Source organism: Caretta caretta, chromosome 25 (genome assembly GCF_965140235.1).
Source record: "Caretta caretta isolate rCarCar2 chromosome 25, rCarCar1.hap1, whole genome shotgun sequence".
Classification (NCBI taxonomy): Eukaryota; Metazoa; Chordata; order Testudines; family Cheloniidae; genus Caretta; species Caretta caretta.
The window spans coordinates 13254332-13268445 of NC_134230.1; positions in this window are offsets into that span (position 1 = coordinate 13254332).

The window sequence follows — 14114 nt, forward strand, 5'->3', positions numbered from 1 at the left end:
CTGTAGCTGTGCATTGGGTTCTTCCGTCCTAAGTGCAGGACCCTGCACTTATCCTTATTGAACCTCATCAGATTTCTTTTGGCCCAATCCTCCAATTTGTCTAGGTCCTTCTGTATCCTATCCCTCCCCTCCAGCGTATCTACCACTCCTCCCAGTTTAGTATCATCCGCAAATTTGCTGAGAGTGCAATCCACACCATCCTCCAGATCATTTATGAAGATATTGAACAAAACCGGCCCCAGGACTGACCCTTGGGGCACTCCACTTGATACCGGCTGCCAACTAGACATGGAGCCATTGATAACTACCCGTTGAGCCCGACAATCTAGCCAGCTTTCTACCCACCTTATAGTGCATTCTTCCAGCCCATACTTCCTTAACTTGCTGACAAGAATACTGTGGGAGACCGTGTCAAAAGCTTTGCTAAAGTCAAGAAACAATACATCCACTGCTTTCCCTTCATCCACAGAACCAGTAATCTCATCATAAAAGGCGATTAGATTAGTCAGGCATGACCTTCCCTTGGTGAATCCATGCTGGCTGTTCCTGATCACTTTCCTCTCATGCAAGTGCTTCAGGATTGATTCTTTGAGGACCTGCTCCATGATTTTTCCAGGGACTGAGGTGAGGCTGACTGGCCTGTAGTTCCCAGGATCCTCCTTCTTGCCGAAGGACAGCCAGCAGGCCAGTGACAGAGCCAGGAGTAGAACCCACATCTTCTGTGTCCCACTCCACTAGGCACCGCTGCCTTTCACGGCGGCATGGGAGTCTCTAACAATCCATACAACAGGTAGCTTATGGGCAGTATAAACACTCATATTGACCTACCACCAGACCTCCACTGGGGCATAGAGACATCACTCAGTTGTTGGCCTTCCTGCTTAGATAACAACTGTGGTTTTAGTTTTGGAATAGGGACACATTTCCACTAGGAAATGGGATGAGAACACAGGCTCACTTCACCTTTCATTTACTACCAACCTGGGCTGGATTTGAACTGGCAGGTGCCTCCGTTGCACTTTATAAATGCCCCCAGCTGAGCAAGTCTCAACCGTGGCCTTTCGTATTAATGCAGCTAGTGACAGATGCACCAGTACTTGGATGTAGTTAGAAAAATGCAAAAATTCACACTCAAACGGAAAGCTGTAACGGGCGTGTTAGCTGAATCTGGGCAGTTTCTGTGCGTCTTCTGGCATTGTTAGGAAGATTTGATCGGATTGAAAATGCTTATCCTACAATTATTGCATATATGTGTCTGATTCTGATCTCATTTACACCAGTTCAGTGAATTCAGTGCCGTTTCTTCCATTATATGCTGGTATAAGTGACAAAACAAAACAGATAAACATACAGGGAACAAGGTGCATATTTCCACTCTTCCAGGGTTCACTGGACCCAAATGGCGCAGAGAGAGTGCAAAAAATGAGAAACTGGTTTTAAAATAAGGGGATCCAAACTGAGTTTGAATGGAAAGGCCTGAACATCCTTTGACTTGCGCCTTGTATCATCATTTACAACCACAGAGAGTTACAATTACTGATATGATGATGAGTACTTGTGGCACCTTAGAGACTAACAAATTTATTTGAGCATAAGCTTTCGTGAGCTACAGCTCACTTGCTTATGCTCAAATAAATTGGTTAGTCTCTAAGGTGCCACAAGTCCTCCTTTTCTTTTTGCAAATACAGACTAACACGGCTGCTGCTCTGAAACCTGATATGATGATGATGATTTGTTTTATAATAGAGGCCCCAGCCAAAATCAGGACCCCACTGTGCTAGGCGCTGTCCCATACACATAGTGAGAGATAATCTCTGCCCCAAAGAGTTTACAATAGACAAGACAGGCAGGGAGGATTATAATCTCCCTGTTACCAATGGGGAATTGAGCCCCACAGAGATTACATGAGTTCCTCAAAGAAAGTGAAGGCAAGGCAGGCGTGAAATTGCTTACTGCAGCATTTTACACCCAGTCTGCACATACTTTGCACAGGTACAAATAACTGCACAAGATACAAGATGGTGAAGAATCAAGCCCACAGGGGGCAAAACAGCAGAGGGGTCAGCCCCACTGGATCAAATTTTGTGCAAAGGATCAGTCAGGGTCTTGTAGGAACATGATCAAAACTAGCACCCAAAGCAAAGCATAGTACGTGTTAAAAATCCTCAGTTCACTGCAGGAAAGTTTAGAGTTAATGTGTGAGGGCTGCCCACTGTCTTCTTTTATCTCTCTACACTGAAAAGATTTGTTATAAATGGATCCATGAAGAATTTATTTCTTTTGTTGCATCTGGGTTCTATATTCCTCTGCTTAACTTGTTTTGAACATATAAGTATATCATTCCTACTTTGTACTATGCTGTCCATCTTCTTCCGGAGGGTTTTTGTTGGTTTGTTTGTTTTTTAAAGCCGTGTGGCTGTTCAGCCTCTCTATAAAATTCCAATCAAATCTCTTCTTTGCTGCATTTCTGAGGGTAGAAAAATTTCTGCCTAATTTTACGAAAATATTGGGGGGAGGGGTGTATATATAATGAACAGTGGGAGAAATAACAACAGACGGAAAAGGGCAGTCTGCCTGGCACCTTTGTAGAGATTAAATGCCCACACCAGCTCACCTTAAAAACAATTTACACCAAGCAATTTTGGTGTGTAAATTTCCTCTGCACAGGAAGGGCCCTAGACAGAAAGCCAGAGACTGCAGCAGTCATTTGGGCTTGATCCCTGGATGGGAAAATAGCCTACTCATTAGAACAACCTGGCTCTGTGCCAGAAGCCCATGCAAAGAAACATATTCAAACTGTCAGGAATAAACAAGAATTTTCAAAGTTTTTTTTCTGCAATTCCAGGCAACGAAAACTGAGCTCTACAGTTATTAAGCTCCCATCTGGTGGCTTCTTTATGACGGAACGATCTTTGCATGTTTCCAGCAGAGAAAAGCTGTTTCTAACTCAGATAAAATGGAACATTTTGCAAAAGGATGTGAAATAGCAGATGACGCCGGTTTAAGCAACTGGGTTGAAGGTTTCGCCAGCTGCCCTTTTAAAAAAAAATTTATCTTTAAGTAACAGGAGCCATTTTTTTAAATATGCCTCCAACTGATTCCCATTTGCTTAGAGGAGGTGAGGAAAAGAAAGAGGTAGGACAGGGTGTGGTATCCGAGGAGGGATTTTGTGTAGCAAAAACTGACCCATATACAATCATATGTTGGGTTTCAGAGTAACAGCCGTGTTAGTCTGTATTCGCAAAAAGAAAAGGAGTACTTGTGGCACCTTAGAGACTAACCAATTTATTTGAGCATAAGCTTTCGTGAGCTACAGCTCACTTCCTTTAGCCCACTGGCTTTGGAGAGTTTTCTCTTTTCCTGTTCCAATGAGGTGTGGGGCCAGCACCAACATCCCAAATTACTGACATGCCAAAAGGCCTGAGTTTTTCTTGTTAGGGTAAATGTAGTTATCGGTAAAGATTCATCGTTGCCGCACTGTGCGTTGCAGGCTGGTGCTTTGTTAATTTTCCGGAGCACACTAGGCAATAGCAGCACGTATTAAGTATAAGGTTTGCGGAGACTGGCTAATTTTGAAATATCCTCTCTGATGACCGTAAAACAGAACGCAGGTCAGGGCTCAGGGGCAACCTTTGAAACCGGACAGCGCGAGCCAAAGCAGCAGAGAGAGACAGACAATGTAAATACAGTTTGGACAACAAGCTAAGCTCAGCCTGTTGGGCACAACAGCCTCAGTGCAAAACAACTGCTTGAGCATCACAGCCAAAAGAGGGGGGAAATAACCACTGACCCTAGCTTGAGTGTAACGCCGCAGGAGGCTAAGCACAAGACTGGAACCCAAATACTAAGCACAATCGCGTAACTGCACAGCAGACACTAGACTACAGTCTAAACTCAGCCCCAGCGCCCACCGAAGAGCTCAACATGATTAGAAAACTGCAGGCAGAACATGCCACCCGAGCGAGGCGAACGGTGTCCCAGCATGTCAGATCCAGCTCATGAGCACAGCGGCTTAAACATACAGAACTCTTGAAGCCCAGCCGCTCCAGTGTGATGACTTCAGAGCACAACTGTACGGTGCATAACGAGCCAGCCTCTGTAGCCTAACCAGGGCAGTATGATTTTAATAACAACCCGTTAGCTCTTCTCAGCCATGGATCGCAAGGCACTTTCCCCAGGAGGTGAGGCGCATCATTCCTTGCTTACAAATGGGGGAAATGAAGCACAGAGAGTCTCCTGTGATGCATCTGGTACTGGGCGTAGGCCAAGACAAAATACTGTGCTCGATGGACCATTATCTACCTCCCTAAGTACTTATATGGCTCACAACACGGTATTAGTAATATTATTTGTATTACCATAGCACCTAGTTACGGACCAGGACCCATCGGTGCTGGAAGTAGGGGAGCTGCCGCCCCCCCTCCTTGGCTTGAAGTGGTTTCCTTCATATACAGGGTTTACAATTTGGTTCAATGGCTCTCAGTACCCCCACTATACAAATTGTTCCAGTGCCCCCGGCAGGACCCCATGGTGCTAGGCGCTGTATAAACACAGAACAAAAAGATGGCCCCTGCCCCAAGGGGCTTCCCATCTAAGTAGCTGAGCGCTTCAAAACCATCAATGGATTTTCTCTTCCTGCAAGGTAGGGAAGCATAATCTCCATTTTGCAGGCAGGGAACACTCAGTGAATGATTGATTCAGTGACTTACCCCATTCACAAGAAAGGACCTGAAATCACACCTCCTGAGCCCCAGCTCAGTGCCTTAGCCACTACATCATCCCACTTGTCAACACCCTCCTCCTCTGTGATGCTCTGGCAATTCCTATGTTCTAGGCACAATCGATGTTTTAATACGACCACTCTGCATCTGTTGTTTAACCTAGATCATTCCTTCTTCCCCCTCTCCCCCTTGGCTAATGCTTGTAACTGTGAGAAGCTAAACTAACACAACCCGTTGACACACAGTCCACAGGCTTCCGTCTCAGATTAAGATGACTGAGCTCTGAAAACGAACGGTGTTCAGCGCCTTGACCAGGTGAACGTTGTTTCAGCTCCACATCTTATTTTCCCCTTCTCCCGCTGATCGACAGTTCTCATCAGCTAAAGTTGTTTCATTTTTACACAGGCTAACAGACCCTGCACTGCTCTGCAGATGATCTTGCAATGTTATGACAATCCAAAGAGCCATTATTCCAAACGCTTGCCAATCACCAGGCTGCTGCCAGTCTGTGTCAAATGAAGCATCCCAGGCCCTGTCAGATTAAATCCAGCAGCTCTTTAGTTTGGAGCAGAGCAGTTTGTTTATTTGTGTGTTGTCAGGTCCCCCCCCCCCGCCCCCGTTCCCCCCGCCCCCGTGCTTGCACACTAGCTATAACCAAGTCAGGGCTCCAGCGAAGCCCTGAGCTCCTTATGTCCACACTGCACTGGGGACCCAGCCTGGGTAGACAGACTGTATGGTGCATTTCAGGCCCTCAAGCCCACTTGAGCCTGAGTGCAGATGCCTATCCTGAGTTTCTACTGGAGCCATAATGGCCAGGCTGTTATTTTTAGCAGGCTAGATCAAGCCCTGCCAGTACACGTCTGTCTACCCAGCTGAGCAGCTCACTCCCAGGCGGCTGCAATGTAGACAGGGTTGACGAGAGGGAGGGGAAGGGGGGGCAACTGTATCAGGGCCCCGAGGTAAGGAGGCCCCCATGGCATCTGTGTAAACAAAGAGAAATGGAAGGGGGTGGGGCCCCAGCGAACACGAGGTATCAGGGCCCCAAATTTCTCTCAACAAGCCTGAGTGTAGAAAGGCCCTTAAAGGGCCAGCTCCGGGCATGGAAAGTGGTTACCCAAGAGTAGCTCTGGGGTTTGTGGGCTCCACACCACTATAAAACTGGTGTAAATGAGAGGAAAAGCATGTAGTGTAGCTGGGACCAAAGAGAGGACCCGATTGTCATTTACAATGGTGAACTCCTCCGGCCTGTGAAGCGAGCATCAGTTCATTTACACTCATCCCAAAGCTCTTTCATGCTGCCCTGTAAAGGGGCTCTCGTCTACATGAGAATTCAGCCCTGTATCTCCATAGTGGGGTTAAAAACCTCAGGGCCAGACACTCCGCTGGCCTGCACTTTGTGCAGCCATTTACCTCAGCATAGGGTGACCAGATAGCAAGTGTGAAAAATCAGGATGGGGGTGGGGTAATAGGAGCCCATATTTTAAAAAAGCCCCAAATATCAGGACTGTCCCTATAAAATCGGGACATCTAGTCACCCTACACCAGGGCAGACGGGGTGTGAAAAGCTACCAATGATAGTGTGCTTCACCCGCTTTGTAGAATCTAAGTGTAGAATCTAAGTGTCTTAGTGTCAATTTCAGGAGTCATGGGAGGAAAAGGGAGCTGTTCGATAGAAAGGAAAGAAAAACAACCAGGCCATGTCTACACTACAAAATGAAGTTGGCCTAACTGACGTCAGCATACAGCCGCTGCAGTAAAGACATTGCTTGTGTGTGTCTACACTTTGCTCCTTGGGTCGGCGTTGCGTGTCCTCACCAGGAGCGCTTGTATCGATTAAACGGTCAGCGTGGGGCATTGTGGGACGGCTCCTGAAAGCCAGTAACAGTCGACATAAGTGATGCAGTGTCTACACTGCACTGTGTCCACTTAACTACATTGACCTTGAGTCTACGCCGCTCTGGGAGGCGAAGTTATTAAGTTGGCGTAGCTGGGCAGTTATATCGGTGGGAGTGAAATTTAAGAGTAGACGCGTCCATAGTTAGGTTGACCTAGGCTGCCTTGCCTGGCCCTAACCCTGTAGGGTAGACCAGCCTGTGATATATTACACTAAGGAACAGCAAGTCACTGGCAGGAGGTAGCAAATAGGCCACTGGCCTGAGCGTATGGAAGCCAGGGTTCTATGCCTGACTGTTCCACTCCCCTGCTGTGTGACCCTCACCACGTCACTGCCTCGCTCGGTGCCTCGGTTTCCCCATCTGTACAATGGGAAGTCATCTTCTTTGCCGAGTAGTACGGCCCTAAGAGTTATGGTTAGATTCTCTTTAGCTCTCTCCCTCTCTCCCAGATAAATTCCTCTCTATGGAAAAGGGCGATCGCCCGCATTTGACTGCTGTGATCATATGGAACCATGACAATGACATTAGCACACCGCATAGTTTCATATGGGAACTGTAAACTTCACTCGCCTCAATTGCTGGCCGTACATACATAGCTGAACATTTCCATGGCCGCTATTATCGTCAAGCAGGGGGCCCCTGAAGGGTCAGCACAGCTGTCTTTGATGATCCCTCTTTGTTCAGCGATGCCCAGTTTTGTAGCTGTTGGGTAGTGAGATTCGAGGAGTGGGGTGGTGAGCCTTTGGCTCATGTTACATGTTCTGTTGAGTGCTTGGGCAGATGTGCACCACTCAGGCATTTGCAAGGGAAATGCACGTGGGGCCTTCATGGAAAGGTCTGGTTGGAAAGGGGAAAAAGAGAAAAAACAACAAACTATTCTGAGGCAGGATTACCTGGAGGCAGCAGTATTCTGCCTACAAAATATCCACCTTCCATCATGTTTAAATCCCCAGGCCATGTCTTCCGAACATAGAGAGATGCAGCCAGAGCCCCACTTTGCTGTAGGTCCATGAGGATTGCTATGCTAGGTTGGGAGAAGGGAAGAAATGATACATTTCTTTATTGCTCTTCTAACTGTATTAACATAAAAAGAAAAGGAGTACTTGTGGCACCTTAGAGACTAACCAATTTATTTGAGCATGAGCTTTCGTGAGCCACAGCTCACTTCATCAGATGTTTACCGTGGAAACTGCAGCAGACTTTATATACACACAGAAATCATGAAACAATACCTCCTCCCACCCCACTGTCCTGCTGGTAATAGCTTATCTAAAGTGATCAACAGGTGGGCCATTTCCAGCACAAATCCAGGTTTTCTCACCCTCCACCCCCCCACACAAATTCACTCTCCTGCTGGTGCTAGCCCATCCAAAGTGACAACTCTTTACATAATCAAGTCGGGCTATTTCCTGCATAGATCAAGGTTTTCTCACATCCCCCCCACCCCCATACACACACAAACTCACTCTCCTGCTGGTAATAGCTCATCTAAACTGACCACTCTCCAGGTTTAAATCCAAGTTAAACCAGAACATCTGGGGGGGGGGGTAGGAAAAAACAAGAGGAAACAGGCTACCTTGCATAATGACTTAGCCACTCCCAGTCTCTATTTAAGCCGAACACTTCAATCTCTCTGGTCACGCAATCACAGACATGAAGGTCGCTATCTTAAAACAAAAAAACTTCAAATCCAGACTCCAGCGAGAAACTGCTGAATTGGAATTCATTTGCAAATTGGATACTATTAATTTAGGCTTAAATAGAGACTGGGAGTGGCTAAGTCATTATGCAAGGTAGCCTGTTTCCTCTTGTTTTTTCCTACCCCCCCCCAGATGTTCTGGTTTAACTTGGATTTAAACCTGGAGAGTGGTCAGTTTAGATGAGCTATTACCAGCAGGAGAGTGAGTTTGTGTGTGTATGGGGGTGGGGGGGATGTGAGAAAACCTTGATCTATGCAGGAAATAGCCCGACTTGATTATGTAAAGAGTTGTCACTTTGGATGGGCTAGCACCAGCAGGAGAGTGAATTTGTGTGGGGGGGTGGAGGGTGAGAAAACCTGGATTTGTGCTGGAAATGGCCCACCTGTTGATCACTTTAGATAAGCTATTACCAGCAGGACAGTGGGGTGGGAGGAGGTATTGTTTCATGATTTCTGTGTGTATATAAAGTCTGCTGCAGTTTCCACGGTAAACATCTGATGAAGTGAGCTGTGGCTCACGAAAGCTCATGCTCAAATAAATTGGTTAGTCTCTAAGGTGCCACAAGTACTCCTTTTCTTTTTGCGAATACAGACTAACACGGCTGTTCCTCTGAAACCTGTATTAACATAGGAGCTTTCTCATTTCTTGCCATTATCTGTCCGGGAGTTTAATTTGCCTTCAGAAGGATTTGAAGGCTGGTTTTATGATTTTTTTCATTACAAGATTTTAAATAAATATTCATTTAAATGACAGCATTCCAGAGCTTCCAATCTTCTTACGAATGATCATTGCAAGCCAATCTAATTGTAACTTTACATCGGGGGGGGGGGGTGAGGGCGGAATACACTTTCCTGTTACTGTTGTCATTTTACATGCCGATGGGATGCTCTCCAATTAAAATCCAATTATTTTAGAAAAATAATTTCCTTACCTTTGTTGTAGCAGCCCCACGGATGATTAAAACCAAGGGACGGTTTTAAAATATTTATTTTTCACTGTTTACTTTTTTGGTGATTTTTTTGTACTTTACTTGGAGAGTGAAAAGAGAAGGGGTGTGTGTGTGTGCAGATATATATATGTACAATGTTTGGGTTGCAAACACAGGGACGTGTTTAAATGCAAATTCTCTCTCTTATAATTTCATCTTTTTTAACTAGCAGTAAAAGTGAAAGAAAGAAATCACAGAAACGTCTACTCAGAAAGAAAGATGGCTCCTTATCTTTGCAAAAGCTTTACAAAACTTGGAGGCATCAATTGCCCTAACAATATCCCTTTAAGAAAGTGTAAATATAAATCTAGCTGCGGATCCTACACGTCTACCAAAGAGTCCAGTGACATCCTCGGCCTTTCATTACATAGAATAGAAATTGACTCATTGGGTGACTCTGCTTTCAGTCAGAAACCACATACAGTAACTGGAAACCCTGGGAGACTCTGCAGTCTCCATGGAGACAGCACACTTACAACTTAATGTGATCAACAGCTGCGGCAATAATCTTGAAGGATGGAGAAAATGTTTCAAACTGTGCATTGTTTATGGTGGTTCGGCTGATGTTGGAATTTGCTCTGTTGCGTCCGGGGCCCGAGTAAATGAATCCTCATAGAAAAATACACAGATGTATAGACTGAGGGAGAAATTTCCTTTTCTAGAGGAGATGGGTGGGCGTGTGGCTAGGGCACAGAACTGGGAATCAGAGGACTGCATTTCTATTCCCCGCTGTAGCATCAGCTTATTTCACATGACCCTGGGCAAGTCACTTCCCCTCTATTTACCCCAGTTTTCCCATCTGCAAAATGGGGGTAATTAAATTTAGCCACCTCACAAGGGGCTTGTGAAGCTAATTTCATTAATGTGCCTAATATATTTTGTGGTCCATGGATGGAAGAATGTATTGAGATGAAACCAGTGGATTTCTATAGGAATGGCTCTAAAAACCTATGGAACTGAATGGAGAATGAGATCCTTTTTATATTCTTTTTTCTGCTCTCCTCAGTTCTATAGCAGTCTATGGCAGAGCTGGGACTTTTACCCAGGTCATCGAAGCCCCTGGCCTATCATCCTACCCACGGGGCCACCTTCTGCCCTGGCCTCAGTTAAATCAGGTTTACCCCAGTGTAACACCTCCTTTGATTTCAGTGGCATTATTCCTGGTAGCAGGCGTGAATCACAGCCCGCTGAAGTCCATGGGAGCCTTTCCACTGGTTTCAATGGGCGTTGGATCAGTGGCGCAAGAGAGGGGTAAAATCAGGACCTAGCACTTCAGTGGGAATATCCCAGCTGCCTCCTCTTTCTTCAACAGCAGCGTCGGGAAGCTGAAGGGAATGGTTGGGGGTGGTTTGTGCCCATGTGGTGTCTCACTTAGTTACACAGAACCCATTGCGGGGTAAAGAGCCCATGTGGGGCCCAGTACATGGTGGGGCAGGAGTTTAGCAGCAGTTTTAAGAAATAAATGGGGATGGAATTCATCACTGTGACAAGAGGGCTAATATCAGTCTTAGGTGGCACTTAAATCCATGTTTGGGCCAGCAAGGCACTGCTGGAACAGATTATTATCACAGTAGCTGCTCGAGGCCCCAGCTGATGCTCCAGGTGCTGCACAGATGCACGGAGCCAGACAGACCCTACTCCAAAGAGGGCAAACGTAAATAGAAAAGACCAGCAAAGGAAGCAGCGTTACCCTCATCGGACACACGGGGGGCATCTTGGGGCGATGTTGCAGCTCGGGCTCTGGAGCTTAGGGAAGCCGGGTGAGCTTCAGAGCCCAAGCCACAGGTTAACAGCACTGTCCACCCAGCTATTTTCAGTTCGGTAGCACAAGCCTGAGTCTGAGCACAAGCCAGGCTCGGAAACTCACCGTTGCATGGCTGTGTAGACACACCCATGGTGACCAGAGGGGCAGAGGACCTGCTTCTCCATTGCCCTGCGCCTTTGCATTTACAGCAGTGCAAAGCAGGTGTGCACCACACAGTGCAAATGACTCCACAACAGAGACCCGGCCCAAATCACACAGCAGAAAATCTATGGCGGACCTGAAATTGCACCCACAGCTCCAGAGCCCAGGGCCAGTCCCTTACCTATGAGCCCAGCCTTCCGGTCCCCAAAAGCCGTACCAACTGTGGGGCCTCTACAGGTCCATTGTGTCGATCCGTTCACATCGGAAAGGTGCAAAATATTATTAACTCCCTCTAGCCACGCAGAGTGGGGAAGGGGTGCTCTACGGGTGGGTCTGGGTTTAGCGGGATAACACCCCAGGAATAACAAGGGATAACACCCCAGCAGAACGGAGCTCCCATGTCATAGTTGGGGTCCATGTTGCTGTAAATGACATGCAAAAGACTGTAACCAACAATATACAGCCATAAATATGAGCAACGATTATTGATTAGGTGCTGTCTCCAAATAATGAAAGGCATACATCTCCCTTTCTAAAAGGACAAGATATCTAATCCAATAAAAGGAATTCCTCGCTGGGGTCCCAGATGAGCTCTTAAAATCAGCCTGATGATTTTTGAAGCCTCCGCTGCTTTGAATAGGACTGGAAATTGAATTAGCTCCAAAAGAGACAGCCCTGGCCAATCACTCAGCGATGCTGAAGGACAGCTTATTGATTTTCATGTTTCAAAAAAATTAAATGATATCCCTTTTTGTTATTTAAAATGCTGCTTAAGCAATTTAGTAATGTAATGTCGGAGGCAAAATTCCAGGGCTCTGAATCGGGGAAAATATTTCCCTTGACAGGAGAGGTAGGTGGAAGGAAGATTTAGTATAATTGCCTTCTCTTCAGAATAATTGATGGTGCTGTGAATATGGCTATATTTTGCCAGCCAGCTCTCCTCCATATAATTTATTAAAGATATAATAATTAATTATGTAAATAGTTGATATATAATCAACAACAGTGGGAGTTAATTGATTTTTTATGTGCCAATTTCTGATGGGGAAATATTGATAAGGTGATTCCGTCTCCCCACAAGTCTGCGGCCAGGCCCGGAGGAGCAGTACTGCTGGGTTATTTGGACTCAGTGCTGGGTTGAAGCCCTTCTCTGTCCCTGAATTGGATTTGCCATTTGCAGAGGCCCCTGGGGTTGTTGTGAGTCCAAGACAGAGAACCCCAACTTCGAGAAAGTCTGACAATAATTCCCGTTCCAGGAAACAATGTTTCTTTCCGTGGGAAATTACTCAAAAATCAACTCCTGCTCAAGGGCTTTAGATGATTGGCCGGAATGCACACGCCCGGGCACAGCACTCTGCCGTGCTTTCTAATTGAGCTTGGGTGCTCACTCATTCACACTCACACACTCACACACACACACACTCCTCTGGTTCTCTCACTCACACACACAGTCTCCCTCCCTTCCCTTTCCCTCCTTCTCTCTCTGTCTCTGTCACACCCACACTTTCGCTCTCACTTTCACAGGCCATCTATCCCCTACTTCCCCAGGGACAGGCCCTTTCTCTCTCCTCTCTCTTCCACAGCATCGTCGCAGGCAGATCTCTCTGAAACGACTCTAAATCAGGTGAATGGGCCATTATAAATAAAAGATTTTTCCCCTCCAATTTTGAACCTGTGCCCAAGCAGCAACTGGGAAACGTTTCAAGTTCCAAAATGGTAATAAGATTCCGTGCCTTGTCACTATTCCCATCTCACAGGCCACCTCCCTAGCCAAGGCACTCGATCAAAATGTCAGCCGCGATCCGGTGACCTAAACACCATGCGCTGGGCTGGGGCACGGGTGCCTTGGCAAACCTGGGTCAGAGTCTGGCATGAGCGCTGCGGACAGCTGGCACATTTCAGCACTAAGTGCAAAAGGGACCGATCAACCCTAAGACCTATCTTCCTTCCCCTTGGATAAAGGAAAGCTCGGGACTGGGTGGGGAGATTACGCCTAACCCAAGGAGCCACAAGCATAATTCACCTAGAGCCATGATCTTACCCCTGGCCTGGGGGAAAAGGCTGCTCATAGATTCATAGATATTAAGGTCAGAAGGGACCATTATGATCATCTAGTGCTAATCCCTCCTCCTTAGCTATCTCTCCGAATGCTTATGGCCCTCGTCCCTGTCCTATCTGAGCGATGCACACATAGACACATGCTTTCATTAACTCAGGGTGACAGTGCCCCTCTGTGCTCCCCACGGCTGTCAGCTTCTTCAAAGACGCGGGGGAGTTGTCTCTCTGCAGACCTGCCACTGCAGAGTCCAGAATCAACCGCAGCACTAGAGAACAGAGCATCCTACAGGCTCTTCGAGGACAAGAGTTATATCCACCGGGCCCAATTCCTCCCTGGTGTGACTCCAGTGGCTTCGCTGGAGTTAGGCCAGCCATAAATCTGCCTCCCCATGTCTGAAGTTCCCTGACCTTCAGCTAGGACTTCAGTCTCCTCTTATCTGGGATGAGTCTGTGCTGCTAATTGGAAATCCAATGCTGGCCGGTGGCCAGGGCAACACTGAGCCAGCACCACTCAGCTCCAAAGGCCAAAGGAGGTAGAGCAGGATATCCTATGCGTCTCTGCGGGAAGTCAGGTCCTTCTGCCCAAGGACAGGGGTATTCTTACAATCAGCTGGATAAAGTTCGCCCCAGGTAAAACGCCAGGGGGGTTACGCCTGGGGTGATTTTGGCCCCATCTCGAACACAAGCCATTTCCTGTGAGAAACCAATGACTGGCAATGCATCAGCGCTGCCAAACTAGGTTTTTCTGTGCGCAGCAAGGGGGCAGTGAGGGTAGTGGCAAATGGAAGCCATAGAGTAGACGGACTAGTGCTGGGAACCTTTGTCTACATGCACGGTTTGCCCGGC